This window comes from Danio aesculapii, chromosome 14 (genome assembly GCF_903798145.1).
Source record: "Danio aesculapii chromosome 14, fDanAes4.1, whole genome shotgun sequence".
Taxonomy (NCBI): Eukaryota; Metazoa; Chordata; class Actinopteri; order Cypriniformes; family Danionidae; genus Danio; species Danio aesculapii.
Window position 1 is genome coordinate 41739222 of NC_079448.1, and position 14377 is coordinate 41753598.

At 36.9% G+C, this 14377-nt stretch overlaps 1 protein-coding gene across 6 annotated transcripts in view; it reads left to right on the forward strand.

Moving 5' to 3' along the window:
- Window positions 1-14377, forward strand: part of diaph2 (diaphanous-related formin 2) — a 763661-nt gene that overhangs the window by 444756 nt on the left and 304528 nt on the right. The gene's annotated exons all lie outside the window — the stretch shown is intronic.

Sequence of the window (14377 nt, forward strand, 5' to 3'; positions counted from 1 at the left end):
TGCTTAACATTCTAATGTTGTCTTTGGCTTAAAAGACAAAGCTATCATTTCGACCCATTCAGTGTATTTTTGGCTCTTGGCAAAAAGATATCCGTACAATATAAGAGTGGTTTTGTGGTCCAGGGTCACATCTGTGTTTAACCTTTACTCTCAAGTTTGTCTTGCATTATCAATAACATTTCTGCAAAACTTGGAGCTTAAGGATTTTTCCTGCATGAGGATTTCAACCTGCAGTGTATGATGTGTTAGGATTCACATTGATTCCACTTCACTACTTGACATTTAGAAGATACTTTTATCCAAAGCAACTTGGAGTATTCATGTATTCATACCTAATGTCATTAGATGTGCAGTTCCCCCCTGGTGTAATGTGAGGTTAAGTGCATTGTGGGATTACAGAACTACTGACAGTAGCGAGCATGTACATTCTAGACTCAGGATAAAAGCATGCGATAATGAGGATTATGGCAAGTAACCTGTTTTTACTTATTTCCTTATATATGCTTCCCCTGGGTTCTTTTAGAAAACATGGTCTGTCTTTCTACTGTTATGCGGATGACACTAAAATTCACCTGCCCTTAAAACCAAGTTCAAGTGGGTTGGAGACTCATGTCTTGCTTGTCGGATGTGAAAACCTGGTTGTCTTTGAACTTTCTTGATTTTAAAGAGAGTAAAACTGAAATAAGTGTAGTCGGCCAATCAGATTCTTCTGGGACACCACCAGTAAATCTTGGTAAATCAAGCTTTTCTGTGAAGCCTTGGGTAAAAAATCTGGGTGTTATCTTTGATGATGGCTTGAGATTTGATAAACAGATTAACGCAGTGGTCAAATCCTGCTTTTTTTAGCGTCGACTTTTAAAAACAGTCAAACCTCTTCTATCTAGAACAATATGGAAAAAATAATTCATGCTTTATTACTTCTAGATTGGACTACTGTAACTCACTATACTTTGGGTTCAGTCAAACAACTCTATCCCATTTACAGTGTTCAAAATGCTGCTGCAAGGCTTTTAACTAGTACCAAAAAACATGACCACATCACACAAGTCTTACGCTCCTTGCACTGGTTGCCTGTGCACTTTTATCTCCTTCTCTTGGTTTTTAAATCACTAAATGGCTTGGCTTCTTCTTACCTGTCAGACCTGTTGACTGAACATCAGCCTGGTCGGTCTCTTCCTTTGTCAAATCAGAGACTATTATGCATCCCTAAGTTGAGACTGAAATGCAGGGGTGGCCCTGCTTTCGCAGTAGCTAGTCTTACATCGAGAAATGCTCTGCCCCTCTGTGTTAGATCTATATCATATCTGTCTGTTTTTAATCTAGGCTGAAAACTTACCTTTTTGATTTTTTCATTTTATCAGTGAGAATTGTTTGTTTTAGCTATAGCTGTATAATCTTACTCTTTGTTATTTGTATTGTGCAGCACAATATATAATTAAATAAATTGACATTTACATAAAGCTGAGTTTGTAATGAAGTTAGTATGCCTATAATAGGCGTGCTATTCATCTGAGTTCAGTGATTGGAGATGGGTAAAGAAAAAATATCAGCTGACAGTTTTCTTCAGAATTGTACATGCTGTATTAATTTGAATTTGTTTTTCACATGTTATTTATAGAGCTGGCAGGTAAGCCTCCCTACTGAGATCATTTTAACTGTTACCAGAATGTGTATGAAAGCTTTAACTGCTGTTGTTGTGTATGTAAGATGGACATCTGGCTGTGTGTTTTACAAGCTGATTTGGACGGCGAAGCCATTTGGTCCTGCTATGAAAGACAGCCACCCCCCTGCCGCTGTTCCCAGGCAGCCAGAACTACACCGTCACTCTTAGTTACATCTCTTCGCTGGCCTTGTCATCTATTCGGAGGCGTCCCAGATGCTGCTGGGACACAGGTGTCCCAACCACAGGGGTTTAAGCTGAAGCCAGTTGTGGCATAGCTGAACGCTTCTTCTTACTTTTCACAATTTTCAGTCTTTTACAAACCTGTTTCCGAAAGCTACTCAAGTAGTGTTCAACAGTGGGATGATATTTTTTTCCCCAAAAATAAATAAATAAATAAATAAATAACTGCAGTAATTTAATTTAACAGTTTAACACTGTATTCTAACAATATGTGAAGTGACAAGATTCCAGCAACAAGCAATTTGTCTGTCTGCACTAAACGTGACGCGACGTGACAGAAACATTTAAATACCAGCGACTGCACTACCAATTAAATGGTAATCAGATTAATACATATGAAACCTCTTTAACATTATTAATAGGTAGGCCCACATGGAATCTGCAGATTTTTAGCCCATCATTGAGTCTATTTATTTGCTTGTGTAAATGTGGGCAAATTTATATTTTATTCGGTTTTGAAATGAATTTCAGTAATATTATTGACTAATATAAAAATGTTTATATGATTTATTTGCAATACAGTTTGTCTTTTAGTAGATATATTATATGAGAGACTTGCTTTGTTTACCAAATACATTCATTCATTCATTTTCTTTTCGGTTTAGTCCCGTTTATTAATCCGGGGTCGCCACAGAGGAATTAACCACCAATTTATCCAGCATATGTTTTACGCAGCAGATGCCCTTCCAGCTGCAACCCATCTCTGGGAAACATCCATATACACTCATTCACACTCATACACTACGGGCAATTTTAGCCTACCCAATTCACCTGTACCACATGTCTTTGGACTGTGGGGGAAAACAAAGCACCCCGGGGGAAACCCAAGCGAACGCAGGGAGAACATGCAAACTCCACACAGAAACGCCAACTGACCCCAGCCGAGGCTCGAATCAGCGACCTTCTTGCTGTAAGGTGACAGCACTACCTACTGCGCCACTGCATCGCCTGTTTACCAAATAAGTAAATATATTTGCATTGTAAACATTAAAAGTTAAAATGTATTATTTTAAAAATTTTATATATTAAGTTTTTATTTACGATACTCTCAAAACCATTCCGCATAAATTCACAGATTTTTCTTTTTTTTTTTACAAAATTCTGCACAGAAATAGCAAGAAATCCGCAGATTCTGTCTGGCCCTAATAATAAACTGAGTAATTGATGTTGTTGGTCTCAGTTCTGACTTTTATTTTCAAACAGTCTGCTAGTTATTTTATTTTCATGATTTGAGGTAAACTATCTGCTGCTGCTTTCAGTAGTATGGCAATAAATGTCACATAAATGATATTTAGACTCACATTGGAAGCATTTAACACTGAATAAAGCACATAATATGTATATGAGGTGCTTTTTGTCATAGTAGTATACTTTTGTTCTGCTGTGATATCGCAGAAAAACTCCTTTTAACAAAAATAAAATACCTTTTATCGTGTGCTATTGTTACATTGTAATCTTTAAAGGTCCGACATAATTAAAACAACATTTTTTAGATGTTAGTATCAGTATTTTAGTCATCAAAGACGTTTAAATGCTTGTGTGGTAAAAAAAACAAGGGCAAAATTTGCATTCAGATGATATAAAACAGATATAAACATGTAAAGCTTGAGGTTTGTCACTTCCGCCTTAATGGATCAATGTATTTTTTTTTTCTTAATGTCACCTCATACTTCAGTTTCTCATCAATTCAATTCAGTTCATCTTTATTTCTATAATACTTTTGCAATGTAGATTGTCTCAAAGCAGCTTAACAGAAGATTATAGTAAATTGAAAGTTTGTCAGTCCAGTTTTCAGAGTTGAAGTTCAGTTTAGTTCAGTTCAGTGTGGTTTAATTTTCACCGCTGAGAGTTCAAACACTTAAGAGCAAATCCATCGATGCGCAGCTCCACAAGTCCAGAACCACGCAAGCCAGTGGTATCAGCGGCGAGGAACAACTTCACCAATTGACGAAAGTGAAGGGGAAAAAAATTGAGAGAAACAGGCTCAGTTGGGCACAACCATTTCTCTTATGTTCAAACTTCTTGTGCAGAGCTGCAGTCTAAGCGCTGGAGGTTAGAGAAAGCTTGACGTCCATCGTGGAGAAGCTGGACAAGGAGAGGTCACCGCTGGTATACAGCCTGGCCCTTCAGGATCAATGCGAAGACTTGCCTGTCATTGGAGCCTTACAAGAATCAGTGTCCTGCTCTCCATTCCTCCATGACCACTACAGCAGCTGCTCAGGATACGGCCTGGTCCAGGATTATGGAAACCTCGGGAATGATAAAAACAGACTAACATAAGCGCAGTTCAAATTATGTCTTTTGGAAAGTGTTCTTGACCAATCAAATGCTCTCTATTATCTGACATGCCTCGCCCCCTTCAAGATGTTTGTCATTTGATGTGCTTGAGCTCAATGACTCTCACTGGCAGAACTGTGATAAAACAAAACGCTATTGGCTGTTGCTACTCTATGTTCCACCCTCTCTTAATTTTTTTCAGTTGAGATCAAAATTCGAATATAAAAATGTACATTTCACACCACTTCACTGGACCATTAATCAATGTCTGCTTTTACACCACTCTCTAAAACACCTCAGTAGCACCACACGACTGTACTCTTAAACATCCAAACCTCTCGTTTTCTCCTGAAGTGAACTTGCTTGCAAATTGGTGCCTGATTAAAAGAAGGTGACGTTTATGTTTGCAAATACTGAACGTCCTGTCATCCTTCTGTTATAGTTGTTGGCCTTCACTACACATTTGCATCCAAGTAGTCCCAGAATCTGTTTAGTCCTTGGTTTGTATACCAGGTTTAATGTTCTACTAGGTGTTTTGTCATTTAGATGTTCAAATGTGGGGGGTTGGAGGTGACATGGATGTTAGGTGGCTGTGTTTTTCTCTTTCTCTCTCGTTTTTTTCTTCCATGTTTGTGTTGGATGGTGTTATGGCCCAGAGGGAGGACACCTCTGATGGGTGACCCTGCCCTGAGCATGGGCATTGGAGTGAGAGAGGATCCAGTGGCCATCAGAGCTCTACGCTTGGCAGTATTTTCTGTGACCTCGGCATAAAGCCTGTCCTTGGGTCTCATAGTAGCGGACTAACATGTGCTGGGTTCTGTCGTCTGGTGCCGGCAGGGTAGACATCTCTACTCTAGAACTCTGTGCAATGGGCCATAAAGCAGACAACTGACCATGACCACTATCTGTGCACGATGACATTCATAGGCATGTTGGGTACTTATCTTTCTTTCTTTCTTTCTTTCTTTCTTTCTTTCTTTCTTTCTTTCTTTCTTTCTTTCTTTCTTTCTTTCTTTCTTTCTTTCTTTCTTTCTTTCTTTCTTTCTTTCTTTCTTTCTTTCTTTATGATTCTGTAGTATTGTTTTCCTTTCTCATTCTGTTGTCTTAGGCTACTTCCTTCCTTTTTTCCTTCCTTCCTTACATCCTTCCTTCCTTCCTTCCTTATTTCTATTTCCGTTCTTCATTCTTTCCTTCCTTTCTTCCTTCCTTCCTTCCCTCCGCCCCCCCTTTTTTCCTTCCTTCCTTCTACCCTCCTTCCTTCCTTGCTTGTTTCATTTTTCCTTCCTTCCTTCCTTCCTTCCTTCCTTCCTTCCTTCCTTCCTTCCTTCCTTCCTTCCTTCCTTCCTTCCTTCCTTCCTTCGTTCCTTCCTTCCTTCCTTCGTTCCTTCCTTCCTTCCTTCCTTCCTTCCTTTTTCCTTTCTTCCTTTCTTCTTTTTTGCTTCCCCCTTTCTTATTTCCTTACTTATTTCATTCCTTCCTTCCTTCATTTTTCACTCTCTATTTCATTACTTTGAGCATTTTAATCAGTTTATTGCATTCTTCCTTAATTCTTTGCATTTTGATACTTCTTTCTTCCTTTATGTTTTATACATTTCCTTCATTTCTTATTTCCCTTTTATGTTCTTACGTCTTCTTTTTTCAGTCTTTAATGTTGTTACTTACTGAGTATTCTAATGATAGACTTGTGTTCCTTCCTTCTCTCATTTATCTGTTTTATTTTATTTTATTTTAGTTTTTTATCTGTTATCTTTATTTTTTTTTTACATTTTCCCTTCCTGTCTTAATTTCTTCCTTCCCCTTAATTCCTTAATATTTAGATGATATAATTCCCTTGTTTCTTATTTCCTTTATTTTTCCATGTTTCTTCCCAGATACATCATCTTCCATTCTTTTTTTTGTTTGTTTGTTTCTTGCCTTTGCCTTATTTGACATTTTCTTGCGTGCGTGCGTGCGTGCTTGCGTGCGTGTGTGTGCATGCGTGAACTTTGTAACGACATTGTGTGTGACTTATCACTGCAACTCCACAACAAATGCATCAAATACTCATTGGTAAAGTTACTTACTGTAGTATTTCTCACAAACGTTACATGAGATCGGCGTCCATCATGTCTGTCTATTGTCTGAAGCAGCTGAGGGAGGAGATTATGGTGGCCGTGAAGGTCTAGCCTTAAAGGTGCAGTACACAAAAACCGCTACCTGTTGCTCAGAGCTATAAATTAGAAACTTATAAAAGGTATATAAAAAATTTGATGGGTTTTTTGAGCTGAAACTTTACAGACACATTCTGGAGACACAGAACCTATGTGCCCTTTAAGTATTTAATGTATGAATTTGTTTCTTATTTCCTTTATTTTGTTGTTTCTTGCCTTATTTCCGCTCTTTTCTTCCTTCCTTCCTTCCTTCCTTCCTCATTTCTTTCCTTCCTTCCTTCATTAGTTTCTTGCATTCTTCCTTGATTCTTCATATTTTTGTACCTCTTTCTTCCATTGTTTTATACATTTTCTTCATTTCTTATTTCCCTTTTACATTCTTCTATCTTCGGCTGGGTCAGTTGGCATTTCTATGTGGAGTTTGCGTGTTCTCCTGTGTTCACATGAGTTTCCCTTGGGGTGCTCCGGTTTCCCCCAAGTCCAAAGACATGTGGTAAAGGTGAATTGGGTAAACTAAATTGGCAAATAAGTAATTTATATGTGTAAATGAGTGTGTATGGATGTTTCCCAGTGATGGGTTGCGGCTGGAAGGGCATCTGCTCCGTAAAACATATGCTGGATAAGTTGGCGGTTCATTCCGCTGTGGCGACCCCGGATTAATAAAGGGACTATCTTTTCTTTCTTTTGTTACTTTGAGTATTCTTATGATAGACTTGTTCCTTCCTTTGGTCATTCATCCATTATTTTCCTTTCATCCTCTTTTTTTCAAATGACATGTATTTCAGCAGTGTAAAAATTCTGCACACCTTCCTTCAAAATGTTTTTTTTCGCCCACCTTTTCTTTCATCTTTTCCTTCTTTACCTCTATTCTTTCTTTTTTGGTCTTTCTTTATTTGAGCTGTCAAATGATTCAGTAATATGGCATTTATAGACTCAGATTTACGGAACATTAGTGAAGTGCCTGCAGTGCGGACAGCTTTTCGCTTCGCCACTGATTGGGCAGTTATTGATGGACAAAGGGAAATGCCCACATTCTCAATCAGTTCAGTCAAGTAAATGGCCCCCCGCATGGCAGACCTCAGCTTGCTAACGAGCTCATCATGGAGGGCCGTCCACGGACTTGACCCATGATCCGAGACTCACACAGTCACACTTGGTACCAGCTGTACATCTCATTTGCATTTTCTAGAAGCTTTTCACATGTTAACGCGGTTGTTAGCTCAGAACTGCTTTGAGAAATCACTGCTGTGTTTAAACCCTTCTGTTTTACTTAAACATCTGGTGTTGGGAAGGAAACAGCCAACCATAGTCACCACCTCCAGTGAGATTAGCAGTTTGTGGTGGGTTGATGGAGAAGTTAGCTTTCTTATTTACATATTCGAAGCTCAAATACTGGCAGTTTTCTGGTAAAGTATGTTTTAATTCAAATACTGAGGCATGACTACATGTATTTAGTCATTCTAAGTCTTAAATATGTGGTAACATTAGAGTTTTTTTAGTTATATAGTAGTATATAGTTATTATAGTTATTTTATATATTAGCCCTCCTGAATTATTAGCTCCCCTGTACATTTTCCTCCAATTTCTAAGCATAATAGTTTTAATAACCCATTTCTAATAACTAATTTATTTTATCTCTGCCATGATGACAGTATATAATATTATAGTATTCAGCTTCATGTGCAATTTAAAGACTTAGCTAGGTTAATTCGGTTAACTAAGCAAGTTAGAGTAATTAGGTAAATCATTGTATAACGATGGTTTGTTTTGTAGACAATGGGAAAAAAAAAAATCTTAAATGTTCGTTCACACTGAAGGCGGCGAGAGTGTCAAAATTCGCTCTAGCCGACCTGGCGACAACGCTGTCTGCCTTCACAGCTCCAGCTGCAAAATATGCAACATTGATCTCGTTTTTAAAGGGGCCGTTGCAGCCAGACGCGGATTGGCTAATCGGGAGGACCGGGAGAATTCCCGGTGGGCCGGTCTGTTTTTTTGGCCACGAGGGCTGGTGTCCCTAGCTGCTTGCACTCTCAACATTTACAGTTTTTTCATTTATCTATTTATTTGACCATAGCCTCACTCTTTTTTATTCATTATTTTTGCTGCAGCTCCACTCTTTTTATTTATTTTCTTGCAGCCCCGTGAGCAAAATGCAGCCTGCAGGTTAATGATGACCAATGATAATCATTCGACCGCAAACAGCGGTACCTTAGTGAATATAAGAATTCGAAAAATTTATATTAATGAATATTACGCCTACTTAATGAAAATCAGATAATTTACTACATTAATAAATCTGACATAACTTGATCAGAAATCTAAAAAGGGCACAAAAAGATTAAGCCATCAATAGAAAGTAATACTGTGGTTAAAAGAGTTTTGCAGATGACAGTGCGATACTTTTTTCTTCCTCATGCATTGCGTTACGACGCCAGCGACCGGAGATCGAACCTCCCCTGTGTAGTTTGTTTTTTTTTGTTTTTTCTTCACTTTTAGTGTTATGACATATATTACTGTTTGGGTTACTTATGTAGGTGTACATATTTTATTTTAATTTTTTTGTGTGACCACCGTTACAAAGGACTGGATATGTATAAAGAATTTTGCAAAGAATATATATACAGATATTGCAGGAAAGGACATTGTGATGTTTTAAAGAATAGTGTTGGAGATTTAGCTTCCCTTTAATGTTCTCATATTTATGAAAAACATTTGAAGTTCTAAAGCAGCTGTTTACTTGAAAAAGAAGTGATAGTGTCATTAGAAACTGAATTGGAAATGACCTTATTTTAATATAGTCAGTCGTGAACTGAGGTGGGCCGGTCTAAGGCTTAAAGCTCCAGGCCTGAAAAGGAGTCCCACTCCGGCCCTGATTGCAGCACATCAGCAAATCACTCACATTCCCGCATAAAGATATGCTTTCTAGCATGAAAATGGTGTGTACTTTTTATCAAATTCATTTGACTATGAAAGATTAAGTTGCTGCGTGTGGTGTGACTTTGCTCCACTTTCCAATATTTGTCCACTTGTCCAAAATCTTCTGAAGTCATTATAGTTTGCATGAGATGCCCATAAAATTTGTATAACATTAATGCACATCAGTAACTTGCCAGTAATTTTTTTTTACGTATTTCCCTGTAAGAAAACATTGTAAATAACTGGAAATCCAGTGACCGAAATAATCAAACCCTTGGGAATACTGTGGTCAGAACCAAAGTTCATAGGACTGTGTTCTTTGACTCCTCTCAAGTGGTTGACTTAAACATTCCGATTGCTTGTTGCCAAATCTCACCACAGCTCATTACTATAAAGTTGACTTGATTTCAACTCTCTTTGCCACACCGACGAAGACGCGCCACACCGCTCCCCGCTGCTTATCGCCACCAGCTCCCATTGAAAATGAATGATTTCTGGCTACTTTGACGCTCTCGCCACTTTCAGTGTGAATGCACATTAAGGGCAGGGGTTCCCAAATATTTCAGCCTGTGACCATCAAAATAACAATACCAGTGACTCGCAGTGCCCACTATCCTCTTAGGTGGTTAAAAATTTACAAACATTGCACTCAACAGCACACACACACTAATAGGCCCAAGCCTAATCTTGGTGTAATTTTGGAGACCTCCACTCGGCGATGTTCAGTTCTGACCTGTATTTATTTTCAATGTTTTAATGTTAAATTCAATCTGGTGCTATAATATCAGTCTGCTGCATCTGACGTTATTGCTGTGTCTTTATTATATTGTAATCTCCCCAGGGGTCACAATGGCTGATAGTTTTTTATTTACATGTTGTTTTTTACATGTAACTATTAACTACTATCTTTATCTACTGTAGGTTATAGATGAAATATGTTAATTCTAGTAGTGTAATTACATTAATTAGATTTTTGGAAATCACCAAGCGACCCCTCCTTATTGTCCCACAACCCCCACTTTGGGAATCACTGCTTAAGGGGGCTAATAATATTGACCTTAAAAAGGTTTTTAAAAAATAAAAACTACTTTTATTGTAGCTGAAGTAAAACAGATAAGACTAATTCCAGAAGAAAAAAATATATATATTTATATATATATATATATATATATATATATATATATATATATATATATATATATATATATATATATATATATATATATTATAGGAAATACTGTGAAAAATTCCTTGCTCTGTTAACATCATTTAGGAAATATTAGAAACAGAAATAAAAATCACAGGAGGATGATGCATATATATATATATATATATATATATATATATATATATATATATATATATATATATATATATATATATATATATATATATATATATGTACACAAAATTTTGAACAGATCCCAAGCCTTTTTTGACTTTTTTTCATCTATTCATTTTTTTGGCCATGGCTGAAGTACGTTTTCATCTATGAAGATGCAGTAACTTTGACCATCATCTCTCAGAGACACACAAGGCATCTTGGCTCTTTTTAAGCTTCAGTTAACTTTAATCTTTCAGAAGTATGTGTGAGTGTAGAAAGTAACCTTCTGTTGTGGATTCTTGACTCCCTGTCATATACTTTTCAAAAAAGTAACTTCTGTAGCAAGCATTTGACATATTTCAGGAAAGGTAGACTCAGAGGAATGCACACAAAGATTATGGCAACTTCAAATGAAATCAACCATGTGGGAAAAGGCTTACTCCACAGCAAAGCCCCTTTCAAAGCTACAAGCATGAAAAGGTGTTAAATTACAGATAATATTCATTAAATCTGGATTTATTCTCTGCTTTTGGGCTTGTTTAAGCATGGTACTTTGCAGTAGAGATGTCAGAAAAGTTTATAATGATTTTGGCACTTGTTTGGAAGTTGGCATTTTTTATTTTTGTATTACCATAGTTATTCTTTTAATGTTGCCACTTTATTAAACAGGTTATAGCTGTTCAGTTGACACTACTGTATATTCAGTTTGTAGGCTGGCAATAGAGTTGCCTGATATACACTACCTGACAAAAGTCCTGAGATATCAAGACATTTGAGCTGCCTATTACATTACAAACCACAGGAGAGGGCTAATTCTTCAGCAGAATAGCGTTCCTTCTCTACTTCAGCCTCCATATTAAAGTTCCTGAGAGCAAAGAAGGTCAAGGTGCACCAGGATTAGCCAGCCCAGTCACCAGAAATGAACATTATTGAGCATGTCTGGGGTAAGATGGAGAAGGCACTGAAGATGAATCCAAAGGATCTTGATGAATTCTGGGAGTCCTGCAAGAACACTTCCTTTTCCATTACAGATGACTATTATTTTGAAGTATTATGAAGTTATTTGAGTCATTGCAGAGATGTATGGATGCAGCTCACCAAGCTCATGGGGGTCATACACAATATTATTTCTTTTTCCACTGCATCATGACTTTATATTCAATAAGTGACAAGACTTTTGTCTAAGCAAAATCAGACCTTACTCTCCTAATCAAATAATTCAAAATCAAGGCATGATCATATTTTATTTTGGTAAAATAAGCGTAATCTAGAGGCTAGAAGTCAAGTTATTATTTGTTGTTCCTAAAACTTGCATAGACGACAAGACTTTTGTCAGGTAGCGTACAGTGCTCACCTTTAATGAGTACACTACTTTTTGAAAATGAATATTTTTTTTATATATTTATCAGTGATTATATGTAATATATTTTGTTGCATTTGAAAAAAAAAAGATTTATTAAAACAGGTATATGGTAAATATTAACAGGTAAATGTGTTTATATATATATATATATATATATATATATATATATATATATATATATATATATATATATATATAATATATATATCTTTTTTTAAGTCAATAAACATCTTTAGAAATAGAAAATAATACAATTAATGGGAAAGATTGCAAAACAAATTACAAGCTACAAAACTTAAAAAAAAATTATATATTTTGTTTGTTTATCTTTATTTTTGCTCTTTTAAAATAGTTTATTTAATGTTTTTCTCTAATATTTAGGCTAATATTAATTTGGCTAATATTAATAATTTGGGCTACTAATTTTTGCACCGTTATCGTAAATTATTTTGTTAGATTAGCTCCAGATTTGGCTTTAATACTGACTAATCTAATGTATATGCACAATTATGTTATTGTAAAGCATCCTTAGAACATATTCATTTAAATGAGAGAATTGTGAGGGGTATACTCGCATATACTGAGTGCTGTAACTTTCAACCAAAGATATAGAAACTGCTCCTGATTAAAAGAATAAATATTATGCTTGCATTCAAATCATTCGCAGCTTGAACCACTTATGGGTTTTATTGGTACTTTTTGGATCTTGACTTACAAATTGACAGCATAACTCTTAAAAAAACTCATAAAACAGCTCATAAATGTTCCACGCTCTTAATTCCTTTTTGCACTTTATTCATAATGAAGTGATATCCAGTATGCGTCACCACATTTGCTTGTTCGGCTGAAAAGTTAATGGTATTAGCTGACAAGTCAGGAAGTTTCAAAAGTAAGAGATTTTATTTTGTAAAAAGTAGCAAAAATAACTTGATAGCACTGACATATAGCAGGACAACATCTGATCTGACAGCAAATCTGATTGTAAGGTATTCTTTACATGAACCGGGTCTGACAGTAGCATCAACATCTTTCATATTTATATCTTCATTTATTCATTTTCCTTCTGCTTAGTCCCTTATTTAGCAGGGGTCACCACAGCAGAAAGAACCACCAACTATTCCTGCATATGTTTTACACAGCGGATGCCCTTCCAGTTGCAACCCAGTACTGGGAAACACCCATTCACTCTCGCATTCATGCACACACTCATACACTGCGGCCAATTTAGTTCTTCCAATTCATCTATGGCGCATGTCTTCGGATTGTGGGGTTAATTGGAGCACCCGGAGGAAACCACGGCAACACTTGGAGGACATGCAAACTCCTCACAGAAATGTCAACTGGCCCAACCAGGATTCAAACCAGCGACCTTCTTGCTGCGAGGCGACAGGGCTAACCACTGAGCCACCATGCCATCATTTATATATTTCATATTTATATTATACAAATAGACATCACTTTTTTGGAAGGTACACTATGTACTGTATAACTGCAGGTTAACTATGTTTAAATAATGCACACCCTATTCACAGCTTATTCAATTTTGTGATTGTGATTCATAAATAATGATAATTTAACACACAACAAGATGGTCGCTGGTTCGAGCCAGGTCAGTTGGCATTTCTGTGTAGATTTTGCATGTTCTCCCCGAGTTCGCTTGTACTACAGTCGAAAGACATGTGGTACAGGTCAATTGAATAACCTAAATTGGCTGTAGTTATTGGATGTGAATGCAAGAGTATGGGTGTTTCACAGTGTTGGAGTGCAGCTGGAAGGGCATCTGCTGTGCCAAATAAGTTGGAAGTTCATTCCGCTGTGGTGACGCGGTGGCACAGTAGGTAGTGTTGTTGCCTCACAGCAAGAAGGTCGCTGGGCATTTCTTTGTGGAGTTTGCATGTTGTCCCCGTGTTCGCGTGGGTTTCCTCTGGGTGCTCCGGTTTCAAGTCAAAAGACATGCGCTATAGATGAATTGGGTGAGCTAAAATTGTCTGTAGTGTATGTGTGTGAATGAGTGTGTATGGGTGTTTCCCAGTACTGGGCTGCAGCTGGAAGGGCATTCACTGCGTAAAACATGTGCTGGATAAGTTGGCGGTTAATTTCATTTCATTTCATTTCATTTCATTTGTTCTTGCTATTTGGAATATCCAGCCTGATCTCACGAGGAAACGTAACTTTTTATGTTATTTCAGTTTAGTGGCTAATTCATATGACTTCATATTCATATTTAAACTCAGTCATACAATTTTTTAAAAGGAGGCGTGGCACCAAACCCCACCCCTAAACCCAATCGTCATTGGGGGATGAGCAAATCTTACTAAATTGTATGAATGAGATTATAAAAATCTATACAAGTTTTTACAAGCCACCATTTAATGAGATAGCGTTGCAATGTCATAAATTAGCTCACCATATACAGTTGAAGTCAGAATTATTAGCTGCCTTTG